Source organism: Mastigoproctus giganteus, chromosome 7, assembly GCF_048544385.1.
Source record: "Mastigoproctus giganteus isolate SK-2022 chromosome 7, ASM4854438v1, whole genome shotgun sequence".
NCBI classification, from domain to species: domain Eukaryota; kingdom Metazoa; phylum Arthropoda; class Arachnida; order Uropygi; family Thelyphonidae; genus Mastigoproctus; species Mastigoproctus giganteus.
Window position 1 is genome coordinate 144,786,338 of NC_143581.1, and position 25,363 is coordinate 144,811,700.

A 25,363-nucleotide genomic window follows, 5' to 3' on the forward strand; every position below is an offset into this window, starting at 1 on the left:
TTCCCCACCTGTTACTTCATAATGCCACTCGGCTAACAAAATTTTCTGGGAACACTGGTTCTACAGTATTGGGGATGTTCTGTGTTATGGTGTTTAGTCTTAAGTGAAAAAGAGTAGAGCCAAGTATTAGTATTAGCAATGGCCACATGGTGCAAGGAAGCCTATGGCTTATGCTGCACCATCCAAAAAAAATAATAATAAAATAAAAAAAATAAAAAATAAAAATAAAATAATAATAAGAAAATTAAAAAAATATATATTAATAAGAGAAAAGGAAATAGACAACCTATGCACTTCCCCAAACTGCAGCCTCTACCACCCAGTAGGTAACTTATTCCAGTAATTTATAACTCGCAGGCTAAAATAAAACCTCTTGCAATCCAGTCTAAACGTCTGGCCCCCCTAACTCGAAAGTATGGCCCCCAGTTCTAGAATCATTTAGAACCATGAAAATTTTGTCCTCATTCATTTTACTTATGCCTCTCAGAGTCTTAATCACCTCAATCAAGTCTTCTCTAAAGTGCCTAATTTCCAAGCTTTGAATATGTGGGTTGCAATCCACATATTCAAAGTTTTTCCTCTTATGGATGCCCTTTTCCCAATCTCACCAGTCTTTGGACCCTATCAAGAAGCACAATGTCTTTCTTTAGGTGTGGTCTCCATACTTGAACACAGTATTCCAAGTGTGGTCTAACAATAGCCTTATATGATGAGTTTATGACATCCTTATCTCTACTAGCAATTGTTCGATAAATTATCGATAGGACACCATGAACCTTCCTTGCAACTTATCTACAATGCTCGGAGAACCTCATGTCTGACTATATCGTAACACCCAAGTCCCTTTCACCCACTACTGGCTTTAGTTCAACTCCACCAAGTGTATAAGTTATTTTGGGGTTACTGTTCCCCAGGTGTAATACCTTACACTTTGCTGGATTAAAGCATAGCTGCCATTTTTCTGACCATCCCTGAAGTCCCCTCGACGTGGGCACCTGTACGTGGTGAGGGGACCTCCCAGTGACGCTGCTGGACTTCCAGACTAGCATCACTGGGATCTAACGCCCATACCTTGGTTCCAGGGTTACACCTTTGGAATCCGGCGTGTGCAGCCGTGCGCCGCGACCCGTGGAAGCGGAAAGGGGGATCCTGGTGGTTGAGGGGCCCAGCCTTAATACACCACTTTGGCCCCTGCTTCGATGAGACGGGTGGTCCCGGACCGGCTCGACTGGGATCAATCGGCGGGTGGTTTTATACTGCTAGGGTCAACTGCGTTCCGATAAGTCTCCCTCCCTATGGTCCTGGGACGGGATAAAGACTTATTGGTAACGTGGGTATGGTGTTCTAAGCGAACTCGGCGTCCCATTCGTGTACGCAGTACCTGCTAGTTCACGAGTGGGCGCCCCCTCGTAGGGCTCCGTGGTGGGTGAGGTACTTAGGCATCAGACATTTTTTCTTTACTCTCATGAGTAATTTAAATCCTTCTTCTGGGGCCCCAACAAGGCCCCTACCTAATCGATCAGATGAGAATGACACCAATTCTGCCAAAAGAGCCAGAACTGAGGATAAACCACCATCTATTACACCGCTTTTCCTCATACTCCATTCTACCGGAGAGCAGTCAATTGGGAAGATGTCACCCTTCTTCATCCAGAAAGGATTAGAAGGGTTGGCAGGATCACCAAAATCAGTAAAACGGCTGCGTTCTGGCGATCTTTTACTCGAAGCTTTAAATACAAAGCAAGCAGAAAGAATATTAAACGCGACATCCATAGGGGGAATACCAATCAATGTAACACCCCACAAAACTTTGAACTCTTCACGCGGTGTCATTTCAGAGTGGGATCTTCTTCACGTTTCTGAAGAAGAGATCTGCTCTGAATTAAAAGATCAAGGAGTGACAGCTGTCAAGAGAATATCAATGCAGAAGGAAGGGAATCTCGTCCCTACCCGAGTTCTCATCCTAACATTTAACACCCCACGGCCTCCTAGTTCCATCAAGGCAGGGTATTTAAACTGCCCAGTGAGGATCTACATTCCAAACCCACTGAGGTGTTTTAAATGCCAAAAATACGGACACTCACAAACGGCTTGTCGTGGTAACCCTGCCTGTGCTCGATGTGGTGCGAAAGACCACGAGAGCAAGGAATGTTCAGCTTCTAAACCGATCTGTGTAAATTGCCAACAAGATCATCCTGCCTACTCCAGAGCATGCCAGCGGTGGAAGGATGAAAAAGAGATCCAGAAATTGAAAACGGAGCTGAATATCTCCTACCCAGAGGCTAGAAAATGCATTCAACCAATAAATAGCGGGAAACCTTCATATGCCCAGAAGGTTTCTGCGAAGTGTACTATCGGTACGCAGACTGAGATGACTGTACCACCAAGAGAGTCATTCACACCGATTGCCCGCTATTTATTGAGTTCACAAAAGCCCATCAAAAAAACGCAATCAGCTGCCACTCCTATATCCGTACCTCCTAATGCTCCACCACTACCAAAACCAAGTGGTAAAGAGCCAACAGTAATAACAGAAACAATGGATGTCGAGCACAAGGAGGTACCGGATGAATCAGTCTTGGAACTCTTTGCGGAGGAAGAAATGGACACGGGACAGCGTCCATTCTTCCCCAAAAAAGATAAAGCCAAGACTGATAAAAATAAGCCCTCAGCACTTCGGAAGCCGCCTGATGGACCCACCAAGCCAAAATAATGGCTAAATTCCTACAATGGAATTGTCGTGGATTCCGGGGAAATACTGATGACATCAAAGCCCTCCTGCAAAAGCACGAGCCAGTTTGCTTTTGCTTGCAGGAGACTTATCTAAAAGCAAATGATGATCCCACCATGTATAACATCACAATCTTTCGTAAGGATAGAATTGCGGATGGTCCTGCTCATGGAGGAGTGGCTATCCTTGTGAGTAATCAGACCCCAGTTCAGCCCTTGCAAATTACATCCAGCATAGAGGCTGTTGCAATTCGCCTTACAGTGGGATTTTTATTAACGGTCTGCTCTATTTATTTGCCACCTGGGACTGACATCTCCCAGGCAGACCTTGATGACCTTCTAACGCAGTTGCCTCCCCCTTTCTTACTTCTCGGGGATATGAATGGACATAACACCCTGTGGGGTAGTGCTAACATCAATGGAAGGGGACGAGTCATAGAGCATATGCTCAATGACAATGACCTTTCCCTTCTAAATACTGGAACAAACACCTTCTTCCACATGCCTACCCGTACCTTTTCTGCCATTGATCTCTCAATCTGCTCCCCTTCTCTACTCCCTTCACTCACTTGGGAGGTGGAGGAGAATCCATATGGAAGCGATCACTTCACCGTGATAACCTTGTTACACAGTGGGAGACCATGTCTTCCTTTTAGGTTACCACTGTGGAAGTTTGATCAGGCTGACCGGAATGCCTTCCAACATCAGGCAAATTTTGACCTCAGTACAGTCAGTCAGGAGCCTATCAATGATGCAGTAACGTACATCACAGAAATAATTGTCCAAGCAGCTGCGAATGCTGTTCCAAAAACATCTGCCCGGTTTCCACCATTTCCCAAACCTTGGTGGAATTCACAATGCACAGCAGCCAAAAAGGCTCAAAACAAAGCGTGGGGGATATTCCGCCGATATCCTACCACTGTTAATCTAATAGCCTTTAAGCGTGCACGAGCCAAAGCACGCTACATTCGCCGTCAGAGTCAAAAGGAATCATGGATCCGTTTTACATCATCTATTAACCAGGCTACCAATTCTAAGGTAGTCTGGGATAAAATCCGGAAAATGAAGGGAAAATATACATCCCACCCTTCTTCAATCCTAGATTATAATGGATGCGCTATTGCAGATCCAACTGCAATAGCCAATGCTCTTGGGGAAACATTCTCTAACATCTCCGCAACATCTTCGTACTCCCCAGAGTTCCTGGTCCTGAAACATAAACTGGAAAGAGAAGCACTTAATTTTAAGTCCAAGGGCCTCTATCCCTACAACGGGGATTTTACTATTCAGGAACTGAAAAGAGCCCTCGCTCTTTCCAAAGCAAGTGCTGTTGGACCAGATGGCATCCATTATGACATGATTAAACATCTTTCACCAAAATCTATGGATTGTCTTCTCCTTCTGTATAACAGAATCTTTATTGAAGGGCAGTTTCCGGATTCCTGGCGCAAGGCAATCGTTCTTGCCTTTGCTAAGCCAGGAAAGGATCCAAAAGTCACTACCAATTATCGTCCTATTGCTCTGACTAGCTGTCTGTGCAAAATCCTGGAGAGAATGGTCAATTCTCGGTTAATATGGTACTTAGAAACAAATGACCTTCTCTCCAATATCCAGTGCGGCTTCCGAAGGAACCGGTCCACTTTAGACCATCTTATTAGACTGGAAACATCCATCCGGGATGTTTTCCTAAAACGCGAACACTTGGTGTCGGTGTTCTTTGACATGGAGAAAGCGTATGACACAACTTGGAGATTTGGCATCTTAAAAGATCTTCATAGCCTTGGTCTTAGGGGACGACTCCCCGTTTTTATTAAAAACTTTTTAGACAATCGATCTTTCCAAGTTCGTGTGGGATCCTCACTCTCTCGTTCCTTTAGCCAAGAGGAGGGAGTACCACAGGGATCAGTTTTAAGTGTCACGCTTTTCGCCATCAAAGTAAATTCCATCACAGAACAACTTCCTCCAACCATAAACAGTGCCCTCTATGTTGATGACTTTAGCATTTTTTGTCAGTCATGCAACATGAGGGTTATTGAAAGACAACTGCAAAAAGCCATTGATCGCCTTAATTCCTGGGCACTTGCTAATGGCTTCAGGTTCTCGCCGGAGAAGACCGTTTGCGTGCACTTTTGTCGCAAGCGTAATCTTCATCCTGAACCTGAATTAAGGCTCGGACAAAATGCTATTCCAGTAGCGGCGGACACAAAATTTTTGGGACTCGTATTTGATAAAAAGTTAACCTTTCTGGATCACATCCGTCAACTCTGCACAAAGTGCACAAGAGGGCTGAATATTCTGCGCTCTCTTTCCTCTACATCTTGGGGTGCGGATCGATGCACCCTACTACGCATCTACCGTGCACTTGTACGATCCAGACTTGATTACGGGTCCCTGGTATACAATTCGGCCAGAGACAGTGTACTTCGTTGGCTGGACCCTGTCCATCATTAGGCCCTCCGTATAGCTACTGGAGCATTTCGAACATCTCCTGTCCAGAGCTTATACGTCGAAGCAAACGAACCGCCGTTATCGCTTCAACGTAAGCAATTGTCTCTAAACTACGCTCTAAAACTGAAATCCCTGCCAGACCATCCTACGTGGCTATCCGTTTTTGAGCCACGATGGGAAAATTTGTACAACACTCGCAAGACTGCCAATCGTCCTTTTGGTATTCGTCTCCAAGAGCTACTCAAAGAACTTAATATCAAGGTAGACAAGGTTGCTCAAACACCGAAGCAACCCCTTCCACCCTGGCATGCTCATGTTCCGGCATGTGACTTGTCCCTCAGAAATTGGGGAAAGTCGGACACTCCGTCGTCTGCCTATCTGCAGCTTCATTCAGCACACAGAGCTGAACATTCTGACTTTGCGCTAGTTTACACAGACGGCTCGAAGTCAGAATCATATGTGGGATCTGCTGCTGTCTTTACAGACAGCACTACATCGGAGCAGATTCCCTCTGAATGCAGCATTTTTACTGCAGAGCTGCACGCTATAGAGTTAGCCTTGGATCACATTAGTGAATGTCAATACCAACGGTTTATTATATATTCAGACTCTCTCAGCGTGTTACAGGCTTTAATAACCGTGAGATATAATCCTCATCCAGTTCTGTCTAGCATTCAGCAGAAGATTCACGTTCTCCATGAACGTGAATATGATATCCGCTTCTGCTGGATTCCCAGCCACATTGGGATTAAGGGAAACGATTTGGCTGACGCCGCAGCCAAATCAGCAATTCCCAATAATAACCACTGCCTGTTAGTCCCCTATACAGACTACAGGCAAATAATACATCAAAAGATACATTCCCGATGGTAGGATTCGTGGAATAGACAGACTGCGAATAAATTATATCATATAAAACCTGTAATTGAACCGTGGCAGTCTAGTCTGCGCAGGAATCGTAAGGAGGAAGTTGTTCTTGCCCGGACCCGCATAGGACACAGTCATTTAACTCATTCGTTTTTGCTGAGGGCTGATGACCCTCCTATGTGTGAGTCCTGTGGCACAATTTTAACAATCAGACACATTTTAGTTGACTGTTCCAGTTTTAGAAATGCTCGTTTTACCACTTTTAACCGTCTGACTGAGCCGTATACACTCAGTCAGATTTTATCCGACAATGACCATGTGTCTGCTATTTTTAATTTCCTAAAATCAGTAAACCTTTTTAATCATATTTAAAAAATCTTATTATTTTAAGATTTTTTATTGTTACTTGTTTACTGATATTTGTCTGTTACAGTTTATACTTGTTATTATAACCTGACGTAGTGACCTAATTCAGTAGGTCACTGAAAATTTTTTACTTTTTATGACCAGGTCTTGGCGCATTATAGCCAAAGCTGCTAATGCGCCAATAAAATCTAAATCTAATCTAATCTAATCTAATCCCTGAAGTCTGTCTAGGTCACTCTGAAGAAGCTCTGCTCGGAGGTGTTCGTTAACTACTCTACCAATCTTCACATTATCTGCAAATTTAGACATCACACCCTTTATCCTTTCATCGATGTCATTTATGAAAATCAAAAACAACATTGGTCCCGATACTGATCCTTGGGGAACCCCATTCTTACATCAACCCAATTTATCGCAACCCCCTACCTCCTGCCCTAAAGCCATCTATCTTAAGGATTTTCCCTGTGATTCCAACCTGTTCCAGTTTATAATGCAACTGCTCATGTGGGACTGAGTCAAATTCTTTGCTGAAATCCAAATAAACTATGTTAAAACTATTCCCTAAGTCCAGTTCTTGAGTGACCCTATCAAAATAGCTAACCAGATTAGTTAAACATGATTTTCCCTTTACAAATCCATGTTGTCTATCCTTCAGAATTCCATTTCTATCTAAATGATCCTGAATTCCACCCTTGATCAATGTCTCCATGATTTTCCTTACTACTGAAGTTAGACTGACCAGCCAGTAATTCCCACTTCACTCTTAGAACAGCCCTTATGTATTGGAGATACACTGGCACTTTTCCAATCCAACAGAATTACTTCCGAGTCTCCAGTGATGCTCTGATAATTAGCCTCAGTGGTTCAATACACTCACTTGCTGCCTTCCGTAAATAAATATACCTGTCATTGTGCATCAGTTCAAAATTCCTTTAAAACATAAGGATATACTCCACTAATTCTTGCATGAATATCAAGAGGGTGGCATAATTGTGTCTTCTACTTCTGCATGATATAGTCCTTCCATGCTAATGGTGAATGGGGGTCCCCATTTTTATGCTGTATTTCAGGACTGTCAACAAGGTTACCTTACACATTAATTTTCCACTCAACAATTCAAAAGATCCACTCATGTCACTTCAAAATGCTAAAAATTTATTTTTGTTTTATTATTATTATTTTTTAATTGGTTCAGAATTCAGGGTACCATCAAATCCCTTTTAAGGTGACATAACTGTGTCTTCTACTTCTGCATGGTATAGTCCTTCCATGCTAGTGGTGAATGGAGATCCCTGTTTGTATGCTGTATTTCAGGACTGTCAACAAGGTTACCTTACACATTAATTTTCCACTCAACAATTCAACTGATCCTTGTGGGACACGTTCTTGATTTTAGGACCGAGAAAGTTGTTGTTGTTATTTGGTTTTTAGGAGCATTAGCAACTAAGGCCATACTGCTCCGGGGATATGCGGTGGTCATTCCCTGACCTTTCTGCATCCTTCGTATTCGGTGGCCACAGGCTCAAACCCTGGTCTAATCAAGAAGCGTGTGCTTCTTGATTAGACCAGGAGCACTGCTGCTCCTGCCCACCTGGCTATGGAGGCACCCTGACCGACAAAGTACAGGCTGATACTGGACCTGAAATGTTCGGTGTTGAAGAAAATTTCTAATGAATTTTGGTATGTGCCCTCACAATTCTAAGGAATAAAGTTCTTACAATATGCCATACCTCCAGGTAGAGTTGAAAGCCATTTCTATATCGAGACACCATTACAAGATGTTCATTTTTGATATAAGCATTACGGATGTTGGTCTCTGCTTTCACCATTAGATCCAAAGTGGCTCTATTTTGTCAGAATCCAAACTGATTGTTGTTCATCAGTGCTTTAGTTTCAAGAGCCCATGTAAGAAATCTGTGCATCATTCTTTCTAGAATTTTACTTAGGCAGCTGATTAGAGAGAGAGATGGGTAATTTTTTGGAAGTAAGTGATCTTTTCCTGGTTTAGGAAAGGCTAAAATAATGGAGTGATGCCAGGAGGGTGAATATGTATCTTCAAAAAAAACCCGGTTATAGAAAATTAACAGTAAATTCGCCTCTGCACGTTGTCTGGGAGTGACCAAACCTTTGGCACTTGAACCATCTTAAAAGGGTTTGGAATGTATGGTCAGATACAGCAGTGCAGGTAGCTTGCTTTAATTGAGGTCGGCAAATTTGGTGTATTAAAGGTCAATGTAATATGACGTGTTGCAACAAACTTATCGTGTCATAATTTGCCTTGCTCGAGTTACTTTCTGTTTGTTCTAGTAATTCCATTAATATCTCCTCTTCGGTGACGTTCAATAAATCCCACTCACTCATTACTCCTTTTCAGGAGTTCAGTGTGTTGTGTGGTGTGACTTTGCATTAGCATTAGTAGAGGCATATGATGCAAGAAAGCAAGTTTATGCAGCATCATCCAAAAAACCACTCCCATTTCACCCCTCTGTTCGTTCGAAATACCTGTCCAGCTGAGCCTTAAATTTATTTAGGCTATCAACTTCCACAACAAAGGATGGAAGTCCTTTCCACCAACCAACTACCAACTGGCTAAAAGCAAATTTCAGCACATCTATCCTACATGTCTTTCCTCAATTTGAATTTATGCCATCTCAGGTGATTATTCTGAGCAAGGGGAAGAATCCCATCGGCATTCAGCATACTCAAACCATTCAAGGCTTTATATACCTCTATCAGATCACCTCACTGGTGCCTAGTCTCCGGACACTGTAATTTGCAAAACTTAAGCCTTTCTTCGTAAGAGCAACCCTTTGTTCTGTTCACTAACCTTGTTGCCCTTCTTTGTACTCATTCCAACAGCTCTACATCCTTCTTAAAATGAGGCCTCCAGACCTGTATACAATACTCAAGGTGTGGCCTGACCACTGCCTTATAAAAGGGAATAATCACCTCCTTATCCCTGCTAGAAAAATTCCAGTATATCATTGACAAGACACCATGAGCTACTCTTGCAGCCGTCTGCACTGCTCAGAAAATTTCATATCTGCCTGCACAATTACCCCCAGGTCCTTTTCATTCTCTACTACTGTCAGTGTAGTACCTCAGAGTTGATACTTTGCTCTGGGGTTGCTGTTTCCCATGTGTAGTACTTTACATTTGTCAATGTTAAACTTCATTTGCCACCTCTCAGCCCATCTGCTCAACCTTTCCAGATCCTGTTGCAGCAGCATAGCGTCAGTAGTGTCCTTCACAACCCTGCCAACCTTTGTATCATCTGCAAACTTGGACATTAAACTTGATATACCATCATCAATATCATTTATAAATAGAGAAAACAACAATGGACCTAACACTGAACCCTGAGGGACTCCACTAATAACATAAGTCCACGACAAGCAGTGTCCACCGATTACCACTCTCTGTCTTCTCCCCCTCAACCATCCCTTTATCCATAGCAGTAATTTGCCTCCAATGCCACACTGCTCCAATTATGCAGCAGTCCTCTGTGTGAAACAGTATCAAAAGCCTTTCTAAGATCCAAATATATAATATCAAAGTTATTCCCTGCATCCAGTTCTTTTGTGACTGCATCATAGTATCCAAAAAAAGTGGTCAGGCAAGGCTTTCCCTTAACAAAACCATGCTGTGTCCGAGTTATAAGTGAAATCTTGTCTAGATGATCCTGCAGTGCTTCTTTAACCAGTGCCTCCATTAATTTTCCTGGAACAGAAGTTAAACTCACAGGTCCATAATTACTTGTGTCAGCCTTTGATCCTCCTTTGGGTATTGGGGTCACATTTGCACATCTCCAGTCTATGGGTACCTCCCCTGAGTCCAAAGAAGCTCTCATAATTATGGCTAAGGGTTTGCTTACTTCCTTTGCTGCCTCCTTTAATATAACTGCACAGATCCCATCCATCCTGGGTGCCTTTTTTATGTTTATCCTCAACAATTTCTCCTCCACTTTCCTCTCAGTTATTACAAAATCATCAAGCTCACTGCCAGAGTTTACTTCACCTCTGGCATTGCCTTTCCTGAATAAATCCTCATGTGTGAATGTAGATGCAAAATACTCATTTAGTTTGTTAGCTACCTGAGCAGGATCCTCAACTGTTGACCCATCAATATCCAGTGGACCAATCTGATTCATCCCTTTCCGTCTAGAGTTTACATAGGCAAAGAACTCTTTGTGTTGTTTTTCTTTGCATCCTTTGCCAAGGATTTCTCATAATTTGCCTTTGCCTGCCTAATCTCCTTTGTGACTTCGTTACAGGCCAGCTTATATCTATCATAGACTTCCATGTCACCCATTAATTTATATGTATCCCATTCATTTTTCTTCTCTGTCATATGTCTCACTAGTTCATCTGACATCCATTTAAGTCCAAACCTTGAACAATATTTCTTAGTTGGTAGGTAAAGCCTAGCATCTTCCAAGATAAATTCTTTGAATGCTTCCCATTTTGAGTTTGCTGTTGGTAACATCATCAGTTGGTCCCACTGTATAGAATTAAAATACTGTCTCAGACCATCGTAGTCACCTCTACGAAAGCAAAAACCCTTCCCTTTACCCCTGATGGTAGTTACCTCTTTGAGTAAATTCCACTTCAGCACACTGTGATCACTGCCACCTAGTGGTTCCTTTATCTGCAGATTTTTAATGCACGAAGAATCACTACTGATAATCAGATCAAGAGTATTACTCCCTCTAGTTGCCTCCTGAACATGCTGATGTAGAAAACAATCTTTGATTGGGATTCCACTTATAGAGGACATTTTTAATAATAATTCAGAAATTCTGCACTCTCAAGACATCTCTGGATGACAAAGGGAGAGATTTACTTACAGGCTGAGTCGATAACCGAAAGCATTATCAGAAAATGCTGGTGGTTCCGATTTGTTAGAGTCCTTTTTCATTCTTTTCAGAAGATTGAGATGGCCTTCCATTCTGCGGGTCTCAGTACGTTGACAGCCTGTTGGCTCTAGTGGTGGACGGGAATTGCAGTCCATTGTTGCTTCTCTTACCTGGAAGTGAGAGATATTCCTTCCAGCTTTCTGGCTCCATCATGGGGAGGCAGGAGTGGTTCCACCTAGTGACCAAGCAGCTAGAGAAGTTAGTTTGTTAGAGTAAAAATGAATAAATATACTAGGAAAAGAAATGTGATTTTCGTTTCTGGGTTCTTTCTCAAAATCTGTTAAGTACAGAACCACTTACAAAGAAATGACAATGAGAAAAGCACTAGAAATAAAACAGAACAAAATCATTCCAAAAGATCACTATATATCGCTTAGGAAAAATCACTTGGCACTAGGGGCCAAATTTAAAATACCTTAACATAAAACAAAGATAAGAGCTATTGATACATTATATCACATTTGACCTAGTGGGAATTGAGATAGTGCAATAATCTGTGGTATTAGCAATCAAAATTTTACATAACTGTAACATCACAGTTAAAATTAAAAAATCTAATTTTTTTTTCTTGACAAAAAAATTAAGTTTAAAGAGGTTAAAATTATTGTTGTAACATCATCATTCATTAACTTGCCCTTACATCAAGTAAATATTTTTTTTAAATTATAAGACATTTTAACACAGACCAACCATAATGGTAACACTAAAGCTTCAACTATTGAAAAGATAAGTTTTATCAAATAGACAATTATAAAGTTTCACTGAAATGTTTTACTTAAATTATAAACATACCAATTTAAAATACATGAAAAAGCATTCTGAGAAAAGAACCTGGGGGGGGGGGGTACTACTTCAACACTGTATTAAAATTTTTAAGAAAATGCTCACATTGCATTCCATAGAGACAGAATTAAGGAATGCAGTGCGAGATTTATTTCTCGAACTGTATTTAAAAGAAAAAAAAAAAAAGTATTTCAATTTTTGAAGACAACACATCTTCAAGGTAATCTCCATCCAGGCAGAGCCTACTTCAAATCTTATGCAAATATTATTGTTCATTATATGGTGCAGTATTTCAACTGGGTTTCTGATTGAATCATGAATTTAAGCTAAGCAATAGTATGTGGACAATCAATGAGACCCTTGCTTCTCAAATATATTCACAAAAGACAACGGCATGCTACCAAATCAGGGGTGATCCTACTCGTCGCCTCGATTCCTGGACAAGAAATAGTTAAAAAAAAAAGCACAACTCTGGCATATTGAGAAGTCACCTCATTCAGCTGAAACCACTTATTATCATTAGCTTGAAGAAACGAGGTTAATTCTTGCTGAAAAATGTGTCTATCATGTGGACAAGGTAGGCAGCCATCATGATTGTCATATTTTCACCGTTGAAGGAGGAAGGGCTAATTACAATGGACAGTACTGCACAACACAGAACAAAACAGGCTTCCTGGGTTGGAGATGAATAACATCAGAATATTTTTTAATAACTCCAACCAACAGTTGGCATTATTAAAGAATAAAAATATTACAGAGATAAAATAAAAATGGATATTTACATACAAAACTGGTAAAACACAATATCACAGGATGTCTTTGTCAACCATAAAACTGTAAAGCAATACTACAAAAAATAAAAATCAATGAAGAGTAATGTGTTGCTATCCTTCTGGGTTATGACATGTTTAAAAACAGGACTGATACAGTGAAGCAAGTGGCAGTGGTGTTGACAAAGTGATTCTAACCAACGGCAGTAATATGAGCATTTTCTGTCACACAAACTTCATGTGGATCAAGTGTATGTCTCATGCTCCAAGCAGCAGGGAATCTGGAACAGCTCCCACATGGATAGAAATTAAATGTCTATCTATGCAGTCTCACAGACACTAGTGGAAAGAGTGGTTTCACCTGTGAAACCACTCTAAATTATTCAATTAAGCTACTTAAATTATTCAACAACTGCTTAAATATTGGAATGTTTTCTGAACTAGGGAAACACGCCATTCTTAAGATTTTACATAAACCTGGTAAACCACTAGACAATGCCAGATCCTACCACCTCATAGCTTTGCTCTTTCACCTTGGAAAAGTGTTAGAGAAACTAATCGCTAATAAAATAACCACACTGCAGGGAGCTACAAGCTCCACATCCTCTCTTCAATACAGTTTTAGGCAAGGGCTTGGATGTGAAGACACCTTATTAGAACTTTATCACCTTATTGATAGCTCCACTTCCAAGTATGTTATGGTGATCTTAATTGACTTTAAAATCTATTTAAAAAATGTTAAGCTTAGAGTAAAAGAAAGCTTATTTTTTGATTCAGAGAAAGCATAAGGGTAAGCTACCTCGGTGACACTGTTTATTGATGCCTGCAAGAGCTACAAATGTGGAATGTATACTGAGTTCGCTCCCCCCATCAAACAAAATTTATGGGTGCATTACCGAGAGGAAGCAATAGGCTTATGGCAAGAAAGGTAAGGAGCCTGGGTTATTCCTAGCAAAGAGCAGTGTTCTAGTCTTGAAATCTGAATGTTGTTAAAATGTGAACATGCGAGGAACACTTTTTTTGCAAGAAGTAAGACAGAACTGTAAATTAGATGACTCAAAGTTAATTATAAAGTTTGCTTCTTCCCATCTCAAATAACCACCACCTGTTATTAAACAATATTCTAATACTGCTCTAAGCAGGGTTTTTTGATATGGAAAGTGGACTCTAATACACTGCCACCAGCAAAACTGTGTATGATTAAGTCAGTGAGTTTTATCCTGTATTAATAAACAGCATAAAAAGAGTGGACAAAAGGACAGGGCACTGGAAAATTCCAGTATTTGTTTAAAAAATCAGAACAATCTCCAGCAATCTGCCGACTTCGACAAGGGAGGTGCCAGAAATGTTCTCAACCAAGACCATCGGGCAATCATTAACCGGAATAGGTTATGGGAGCGGTAGACCCACCAGCGTCCCATTGCAAACACCAAGATACGGGACTCTACGCCTCAACTGGGCGAAAGAACATTGGCAATGAACCTTGGATGATTGGAGAAGGGTCTCCTAGTCCGATGAGTCCCGCTTACAGTTATTTCAAGAGGACAGGAGAGTGTGTATCTGGTGGAAACTGCATGAAGCTATGCACCTGTCATGTCAACAAGGAACTGTTCAGGCAGGTGGATGGTCAGTAATGGTCTGGGGCATGTTCAACTGGCACACGTTGGGATGTCTGGTACATCTCGATGCATCTCTGAATGGTCCAGGTTACGTGTTCATCCTTGCAGATCATCTGCATCCCTTCACAGTAATTATGCATCCACAGGACAATGGACTCTTCCAGGAGGACAATGCACCGCCCCCACAGAGCCGTGGTGACTAGAACATGGTTCGAAGAGAATTCTGAAGATTTTACCACCATGGAATGGCTTCCCTGTTCACTGGACATGAACCCTGTGGAGCATCTTTGGGATGCTGTGGAAAGGTCCGTTTCAGCTTTGGCTCCTCCACCCAGGAATGCGACAGAATTATGGGCAGTGGTTCAGCAAGCATGGATGGAAATACATGTGGAATGCTTTCATGAACTAGTGGACTCAATGTCTTGCCGTATGACTGCCCTTATTTTGTCCACTTAGGGTACAATACAATGATAAGTGGAAGGTCAACATTTTTCGCTCTTCTTAGCAATTCATTGAATATGAGTAAATTTCTATGGAGCAAGAGAAATATCAAAGGAATAACAGAAAGGTAGCACAAAACAGGAATTAGTTTAGGAGAAAATGGAATTAGTTTAGGAGAGAAGAACAAGTTCTTTATAAATGGAGTGTTAGTGTAAGGGCTACAGAACCCATATGACAAATATCAGTTCATGACACAAATTTCAAGGTGGGTACACAGTAAACCCTCACTTTAATGGACTTCAACAATAAACAGTGTCTATTCAACAAGGCTTTTTGTCTGTACAGAACCCACTGATATACTTGCATCTGCCTGATGGTAGCTATCATTGTTTAAAATATTTTCACTGTCAAGAGCCAGGATTTTCCTTACCATCACTTTTCATTAGTCTGCCAGTTGTGTCAGACATCCCTATGAAGTCATTTGAAACTCTGCACATAATACTTGTGAGTTCTTCACACTCTTTTACCTGTCAAGGTCAATGAACTTTACATGAAGGTTAATTTGAAAATTGTTTTTTCAAAAATGGTTTTATTGATTTTGATAAAATTTTATATTTAGTTCTTATGTCATATAATTTGTTTGTTTTGTTGTCACAATAAAATGAAATAGAAGTTGTTCTTTATTAGTTTTTAATTTAAATGGGGCTCCCCAAGTCCATTTTTCCTTGGGCCCCATTAAGGTATAGCGTGCCAAGGTCTGTGGTATGTACAACACAACTAATCCACACAACTGAAAAAAATACTGCAACTGCAAGTGCAAAAAATACAGCTTTGCAACAACATTTAATGTTTTTTTTTATTCCAAAGTAAAGCACTTTTTTAAAAATATTCTAATTCCTCAGCAAATACACATTCTCTTCGAGATAGATGAACAATGCAATTTAGTGGACATTACCCTCATACAATGCATAAGTGAATTCCACAAGCTTTAACAGCACTGATTAAAAAAAATAACAAAAAAAAAATGCCAACTTTAGAAAGATAAAGAATTCAACTGCATTTTCATAATTTTCGAAAGTATGGTTTTGCATTACAGGTTCCTGTACAGCTCCAACACATAAAACTATTTCATCTCTTGCTTATAAAGAAGGGCAATAAAGTAAAATATAAAGTTTAAAAACAGAATGGCAGTGAGTACATTACTGAAAGTCTTTGTCAGTCAGAAAGAAAAGACCAGTTATTTAAATGTTTCAGATGCCTGCTCTAGATAGGACCACTTCTTGTTAACAGGAGAGATTGCTTCTACAGGGATGGGATACACTTAAATAGAAAGGGTGCAAGAATATTTGCTGATGCTATCGAGGCAGTGTTAGGTGGGTCGGAAAACTGCTAGCTTGGGGGGAGACAAAGACTAATGGATTAACAGTAGCCACGGGCAGAGGTGAAAGAGATTCTTGCACTGCTTCTATTGGAATGAGCAGAAGCCTGAAAAACAAGATGCAGGATATTTCAGAGACTGCTGGAAGTCATTGCGGTACAATTAAACACATGGGTTGTGTTAGGGTAGCTAAGAATAGAAACAGGTGCATGTATACTTGCGTGTACACTAATGCTAGGAGTTTAGTAAATAAATTTGATGAATTTGAGGTATTACTCAAAACATCAAAGGCAGATATTGTTGGGATATCAGAGACGTGGTGTCACACAGATATAAGGAATGCAGAACTGGAATTTGGGGAGTACAACGTCTACAGAAAGGATAGACAGGATAGGAAGGGAGGAGGGGTTATGCTATTAGTTAAAAAACACATAAAATCCAAGGAAGTGAAGCCAGTTGACATCGCTGGACAGTGCAGTGTTGAGTCAGTTTGGTGTGACATAAGCATAGGTAAATCAAAATTGAGAGTAGGAGTGTGCTATAGGCCTAATGACTCTGATGAGTATAATAAGATACTGTACAGGGAAATAGAATGGGCCAGTAAATCAGAGAGTCTTATAATGGGGGATTTTAATTTCCCAGATATTGACTGGAATTTGTGGGTTGGTCACTCACACACTAGCAAGGCTTTTGTGGATTTATTGGATGATTGTTTTCTACACCAGCATGTTCGGGAGGCAACTAGAGGGAGTAATACTCTTGATCTGATTATCAGTAGTGATTCTTCATGCATTAGGAATCTGCAGATAAATGAACCACTGGGTGGCAGTGATCACAGTGTGCTGAAGTGGGATTTACTCAAGGAGGTAACTACCACCAGAGGTAAAGGGAAGGGTTTTTGCTTTCGTAAAGGCGACTATGCTGGTCTGAGACAGTATTTAAATTCTATACAGTGGGACCAACTGATGATGTTACCAACAGCAAATTCAAAATGGGAAGCATTCAAGGAACTAATCTTGGAAGCTACCAGGCTTTACATACCAACCAAGAAATATTGTTCAAGGTTCAGGCCTAAATGGTTGTCAGATGAACTAATGAGACATATGGCAGAGAAGAAAAATGCATGGGATACATACAAATTAATGGGTGACGTGGAAGCCTATGATAGATATAAGTTGGTCTGTAACCAAGTCACAAAGGAGATTAGGCAGGCAAAGGCAGATTATGAGAAATCCTTGGCTAAGGATGCAAAGAAAAACAGAAAAGAGTTCTTTACCTATTTAAACTCAAGAAGGAAAGGGATGAATCAGATTGGTCCACTGGATGTTGATGGTTCAACAGTTGAGGATCCAGCTCAGTTGGCTAACAATCTAAACGAGTATTTTGCATCTACATTCACACATGAGGAGTTATTCAGGAAGGGGAATGTCGTAGGTGAAGTAAACATTGGCAGTGAGCTAGATGATTTTCTAATAACTGAGAGGAAAGTGGAGGAGAAACTGTTGAGGATAAACATAAAAAAGGCACCCGGGGTGGATGGGATCTATCCAGTTATATTAAAGGAGGCAGCAAAGGAAGTAAGCAAACCCCTAGCCATAATTATGAGAGCTTCTTTGGACTCAGGGGAGGTACCCATGGACTGGAGATGTGCAAATGTAACCCCAATTCACAAAGGAGGATCAAAGGCTGACACAAGTAATTATAGACCTGTTAGTTTAACTTCGGTTCCAGGAAAATTAATGGAGGCACTGGTTAAAGAAGCACTGCAGGATCATCTGGACAAGAATTCAGTTATAGCTCAGACACAGCATGGGTTGTTAAGGGCAGGTCTTGTCTGACCAATTTGATTGGATACTATGATGTAGTCACAAAAGAACTGGATGCAGGGAATAACTTTGATATTATATATTTGGATCTTAGAAAGGCTTTTGATACTGTTGCGCATGGAAGACTGCTGCACAAATTGGAGAAGTGTGGCATTCGAGGCAAATTGCTGCTATGGATAAAGGGATGGTTGAGTGGCAGAAGACAGAGAGTGGTAATCAATGGACACTGCTCAACGTGGACTAATGTTATTAGTGGAGTTCCTCAGGGTTCAGTGTTGGGTCCATTGTTGTTTTCTGTATTTATAAATGATATTGATGATGGTGTATCAGGCTTAATGTCCAAGTTTGCAGACGATACAAAGGTTGGCAGGGTTGTTAAGGACACTACTGATACTATGCTGCTGCAACAGGATCTGGAAAGGTTGAGCAGATGGGCTGAGAGGTGGCAAATGAAGTTTAACATTGACAAATGTAAAGTACTACATATGGGAAACAGTAACCCCTGATCAACGTATCAACTCTGTGGTACTACGCTGACAGTGGTAGAGAATGAAAAGGACCTGGGGGTAGTTGTGCAGGCAGATATGAAGTTCTCTGAGCAGTGTAGACGAGCTGCAAGAGTAGCTCATGGTGTCTTGTCAATGATATACAGGAATTTTTCTAGCAGGGACAGGGATGTGATTATTCCCTTGTATAAGGCATTGGTCAGGCCACACCTTGAGTACTGTATACAGGTCTGGAGGCCTCATTTCAAGAAGGATGTAGAGCTGCTGGAACGAGTACAGAGAAGGGCAACAAGATTAGTGAATGGAACAAAGGGTTGCTCTTACGAAGAAAGGCTTAAGTTTTGCAAATTACAGAGCCTGGAGACTAGGCATCGCCGAGGTGATCTGATAGAGGTGTACAAGGCTTTGAATGGCTTGAGCATGCTCAATGCCGATGGGATTCTTCCTCTTGCTCAGAATAATCACCTGAGAGGGCATAAATTCAAATTGAGGAAGGACGGATGTCGGATAGATGTGCGGAAATTCGCCTTTAGCCAGCGGGCAGTTGGTTTGTGGAATAGACTTCCATCGCTTGTTGTTGAAGTTGATAGCCTAAACAAATTTAAGGCTCAGCTGGACAGGTATTTCGAACGAATTGAGCGGTGAAATGGGAGTAGTGGTTGTGTTTTTTTTTTTTTGGCTGATGCTGAATAAGCTTGCTTTCTTGCATCATATGCCTCTACTAATGCTAATGCTAATGCTACTTTCCTGGCAGCACTTGGAACCCTATGAGATGATTTTCTTAATTAGTATGATCTTATCAAAACTGTGACTGTTCTGTGCATTTATTTTTCATTATTGTGGATGAGCTGAGAACCAACATAATACCACGCTTTACTGTCTTTCTAGTAATCAGACCAGCTGGGACCAAATTTATTTTAGTGGAGGGGTGGGGATTGAGAGTTTTATTCTACAATTAGTTGATAACACTTAAGAGTCAGAATAAAACACATGCTGTAGTGGTTAAGAGATTAATTTCTCAAGCAATAGTTTCAACAGAAAATAGTTTTGCAGAGGAAACTGCCAAATTCTGTTGGCAGAGAAACTAAAACAACTAGATACAACTTCAAGCCATCCCTTTATCTAATTATAATGAGACTGATTATCAAAAACTTCATACTAACCATACAGTGTCATATACTTACGCTTTCCAGGGAATCTCCTAACCATCAGAAAAGTATTACATCTGAATCTATAGTACCTGAAAGGCTGACAGGTTCACATCTTGATAGATTTTGTAAATCTATTGGTTCCAGTTTAAAGCACTCCTTGGTTCCTGTTTAAAGCACTCCTTGGTTCCTGTTTAAAGCACTGCCTTATTGGGAGGTAAAAAAAAAGGTTAAATTGTAGAAAAACAATGTAGCACCCAAAAATAAATGAAATATTTGGCATAATACTGTATACATACACAAAAGAATGAAGACAGATAAAAAAAAAAAAAAATTTTTCAAATTCATGAATACCCTCTGCCTAGGGGGCAGAAAGAAAAAGCCTGGCATGCAGTTTATTGCATAATCAAAAAGATTATTTCCAGTAGCATTTTTAGGCATATGCACAATATAAGTTTTATATGAAAAGACAATGAAATAAGAGAGTAAGAAAAAGAAAAGAGAAAGGAAAGGAAAGCAGAACCTTTATGGACTCACGTTACTGATAGACAGACCGACCCAAAAGAGCATGATGATCATGATGAGTTTTAAGGGCAGAGGAATGAAGATAGATGAAAGAATGGAGAGAATAGAAAGGTATTTAGGAAGGGAGTAAGGATAAGAAGAGATTAGTTAAACAAAAATAGTGAAAGAAAGAAAATGGGGAGCGAGAATAAAAGTAATAGAATAAGAGAGCTAGATAAATGAAAAACGAGAAAGAGTAAGAGAAGATTGGGTGAAAAGGAGGGAGAAGATGGGAATGAAATTGGGAACAATAAGAAATTAGAAAGACAAAATAGTGGAAAAAAGAGAGAGAGAGAGAGAGAGAGAGAGAGAAGATTAGTTAAGAATTCATTAGGTTAAACAGTAGTGAAAGAGAATGATAATGGGGAAATGGATGTAGATTACTGGACAGTAGTCATCAGGAGGGATTAAGAAAAACAGAGGGAAGATAAAATGGAATAGTAAGAACACAAGGGAAGAAATGGAACGAGAATGGTACATGTAATAAAATAACAAAAAAAAAAAAGTAATACTAGATATGCTATCTAAAGAAAAGTGGATACTGTTACACAACGTACAATCTCAAGAGTCTTTTTCAAGAACCAATTGTTGAAATTGTACATCAAAAATAACAATATCAAGATTGTCGCCATTTCGGATATAAAATGTATTAGAAACTTTGTGATGATTTTGAATTCTCATAAAAAATTTTTGAAAAATAATTTTAATCTGAAGCGAGAAAAAAAATTTAACCAAAAGCAGTGAAAAAAGGCAGGGAAAAATTAATGCATTGGCATATACCGTATTTCCCCATGTATAAGACGGACCTTAAATTTGGGGCCCGAAATTTGAAAAAAAAATGTATTTCATAAAGTTATTGAACTCAAGTTTTATTCATCATAAAATTCATACAACTCCTCATCACTGTCAAAACTCCCATCCATTAGCTTGTCCTCATCTGTGTCTGATGATGAATCACTGATTGCCTTGTCCTCAGTTTCATCTATGGCATTTGAAATGCCACACTTCTTAAATGACTTGACAACGATCTCAATCTTGATATTATCCCAGGATCTTTTCCCCCAGGTACAAACTTCTCCTATAGTTGGTTCCATTCGTCTCTCATGGCAGCTTTGAAGGGTTTGTTAATGCTGACATCAAGTGGCTGGAGCTGGGATGTCAAGCCTCCAGGTATGATGGCAAGTTTCGTTTTTTGCTCTGCAGCAATCTTCTTTGTGTTTTTTGTTGTGTGCCCTGAACTGATCAAGCACCAATAGGGTAGGTTTGCGTAAGAGGCCACCTGGTCTGCTCCAAACTTTCTCAAACCAGATCTTCATCCCATCCTGATCCATCCAACCCTTGTCATGAACGTGGACAATCACTCCTCGAGGAATGTCTTCTTTTGGCATTGTTTTGCGTTTGAAAATCAGCATAAGAGGCAGCTTGGTTCCGTCGGCACAACAAGCTAGAACAACTGTATAATGGCTCTTTTCGTGTCCACTTGTATTCACAGTTACAGTTTTCACCCTCTTCTTATCAACAGTTCTGTTACTTGGGACATCAAATTGAAGGGGGATTTCATCCACATTTGCAATCTGTCCCAAATCAAACTGATGTGTCTTCTGACATTGAATGACAAAACGATGAAATTCAAGGACCTTCTGCTCATAGCTTTCAGGCATCTTTTGGACAAGTCTGGTGCGTGTACGCATGCTTAGTCCATTCCATTTCATGAACCTGAAGCACCAATTGTGTTCTCCTTTGAACTCAGTAACTTCTTTTTCATCAGCAGTTCTTCTTGCCTCATGCTGAACTATCTTTGTGGACACAGGAATTCCAATTGCCCTTTGCTCTTCAATCCATATATTCAATTCCCTCTCTAAATCAGGCCATTTTGCTGACTTGCCTCTCATGGCCTTCTGCCGTGGCATTTTCAGTAGGGTTTCTTCTTCCTGTAGCCAGTCTCGGATTGTTTTCTCAGTTGGAAGAGGACCAAACTTAAATTCAGCAGCACAATTTCCATTCACTTTTGCAAACTGGATCACTTTTAACTTGAATTCAAGTTAAAAGTGATCCAGTTATTTTTCTCTCTTGTAAGAAAACCAAGATCCATTTCCTCTGATAAACATTGTTACAAGCACAGAAGGTATGAATATTAAGAAGTTCATAGTCAGTCTCCAACATACCATAAATTAAGTAACAATTCTTTTAGAGAAATTAAAATGCAACTCAGTCTTGATCCTGGATCTAAAGAGAATAATTGAAGAGACCTGTAGGTCTAAGAGTTCAGTGTAAAGGGTGAGCTTTCCTTTATATTTTTTGTAAAAAAACAAATGGAAAAGATTCCAGATATCAATTATGCAATGTATGAGTGGAACCAGTGCGACCCACCAAGTACTCACATGACACAGCATATAACAAAGCTCAGTAGGCTACTACCTACATTCCACTCAATATCTCCTGTGATCTTTCAACAGAAGGATGTTAGAAAAATTCTGAACAATCTGATGCAAAGAAAAAACTCCAGGTCTTAATGGCATTTCTTCAAGTGTTCTCAAAACCTGTGCTCACTCCTGTGAGTCACCATTTTTGCACTTTCTTATCCAACCAGTTATTGTCCCATTTTCACTAATCTCTACTCTTTCTAAAGTAATGGAAAATCCATCAGCTGGGAGCTATCTCTAAACCTTTCATTTGATGAATGATCAATAACATGGATTCTATCAGTGTTGGTCCTCTACTAATGCAAGGTCTTATATTACTCATCTTTGAACAAAATCAATGGAAAAGTTTGATGAAACTCAAAAAGTTGCTCTTGACACTAAAAATTTTGTTTTGTCTGTCATACATAAAGTCTTCTTAAAAAAAAAAAAAAAAAGAAAAAAAAGTGTTTCATTCCAGTTGAGCACTTTGAATTCCCCAAACAGTGAGTGTTGATGTATTATTATTATTATCAGCCATATAGTGCAAGGAAGCCTAAGGCTTATGCCACACCAAACAAAAAAAACAAAAATGTTCTGAATTACCCAGAGAGAGAGAGAAACACCAAGAAGAATGATGATATCCAGCTCAGGACCCTGGGTGTGCCATGCCCATACTCACCAGATGTGATCCCCTGGGATGAATTCAAGTAATTAACAATTCGTTTACTAAAGGAATTAACATGAACCCATTTGCACTAAACGTCCCCATTTCGGATAATGAAAAAGAGCCAATTTGGTCATGCGCATGGAGGTTCAGAGGATTGATTTGCTTGGGTGAGCTATATCATATAGAAATATTTACAGGTCCAATACTACAGAACTAGATGTAAACAATCCAGTAGTATATTAAATTAAATATACCAAACTGCAAAAGCACATCAAGTGATTGTTTCACGTTACTGGGCAAAAAAAAAAAAAAAAACAATTGGCTAAAATCTATTATTTGGGTACCACTTGTCTTCACACAGTGGATGTGGTCTTAGAACAGGGCGATTGGACAGTCAAGTTCTGTGATGGAATGATTATTGTGAATGCATTTTGTTTCTGATTGTTTTGTGTTGCCGAGGTGGGGGTGTGCTTAGCTTAGGTAAAGTGTTTATCCCTCCCCATCCAGCTAGAAATCGGAAAACTGTGTTCGAGATTTTAAAACAGCGGCAAGTGGGAGGATAAACACCCTAGGCATGTAAACTTAGGAGGCCAGGGGAAAACAGTGAGTGGCACCTGCCTATCACCACTTTCTTCCTGACTTTTAGTAGAAGTATGGAGAGTGGCCCAAGATCTGAATTTTTGCCAAACAATTTACTGACAAATTCTCAAACGGGTGCCGTAACTGCGTATTACATCAATTTTGTTTTTTCAATTTAAAAAAAAAAATTGGATTTCATTCACGGCTATGTCACAAAAGGGGGTATCAATTAGAATAAAAAAAAACGTTCCTTTTGTTATTCTCCTAAAACTCCCCAAAAGGCATTCAAACATTATAACTATCTCTGACAACTGAAAAACCACGATAGCATAGTTTTCTATCATTGCAAGAATTCGAGAGCGATTTTTGATTCTTTCAAATAGGTTTTAAAAGCTTAAATACGTTGTAATGCGTTAGTTAATCTGTATGAGCCTTATACATATAAACTGTTAAAATATTACGAACAGTAAAAATAAAGAAATAGAAAGATAACTGCAAACGTACATGGTTGTTAACGCAATATCGAACACGTCGCATAATATAAAATCAGTCAGAATAGTATCTTACTACTCTGTGCAATACGGAAAATGTGATGTTTGTATTATGTTACCTCTGTATTTGTATGGTACTCCTGACATTAAGCTAACAAATGGAATTTATTATTAGTATTATTAAACTATTTTATTTCTTCACCTTTTTTTTTTAAGCACTTTTTTTTTTCATATTGCCTTTATATTACTTATTACATATATATATATATATATTGGTCGATTTTATTTAATTAAATGGTATTTATCTGTAGGGAATTAGTGTGTGTATATATATATATATATATATATACTGTATATTAAACAAATAACTTCACATTATAGAAATCTTGACAAACAGTTGCCAAATTCCACATAACTAACGTAAATAAATAACACACACCTCACTAAGACTCAATTAACATCCAAGTAGTTCCAGTACACAGAGTTCCGGTGTATAGGCGACTGTAATTAAATATCGATGGGATTCAGTCAGTTTTTCATTACAGCACAGACAACCAATCAAATAGGCAACACGTGATCGTGTCGTATGCTGTATTATTATTATTATTGCTTTCATATTAGTTTTCTCCCTGGTTGGGGTTCCACCTCGTGATGGGTATTGCTAACAAGTACACAGGGGGGGGGGGGGTTGTTGTTATGTTTGGTGTTACTGTTGTGAATGCTCTGACTATCCTACAGGCGTTCTCAGAGGAACTCTCTGACTATCCTACAGGTGTTCAGAATTCCGACTTTCTGGAGTTCCTTGTATGTATTCGCTGGGAGACCTATTGCTGCTGTTATGTAGGGTCTCCGGCACCATACCT

At 39.8% G+C, this 25,363-nt stretch overlaps 1 protein-coding gene across 3 annotated transcripts in view; it reads right to left on the minus strand.

Annotated features, from left to right (window-relative positions):
- The window catches only part of Cog1 (conserved oligomeric Golgi complex subunit 1), a 546,651-nt gene extending 521,609 nt beyond the window's left edge, over nt 1–25,042 (minus strand). For 2 of the 3 annotated variants that reach the window (XM_090377930.1, XM_090377928.1), the window contains exons 1-2: nt 24,514–24,602; nt 19,834–20,003 (exon numbers count right to left, since the gene is read on the minus strand). The gene's annotated coding sequence lies outside the window, so the exon portion shown is untranslated. Of the gene's footprint in view, nt 1–19,833; nt 20,004–24,513; nt 24,603–24,939 lie in introns of those variants that run through there. The other variant, XM_090377929.1, reaches the window with a different exon arrangement.
- Nucleotides 25,043–25,363: the final 321 nt, after the last annotated feature.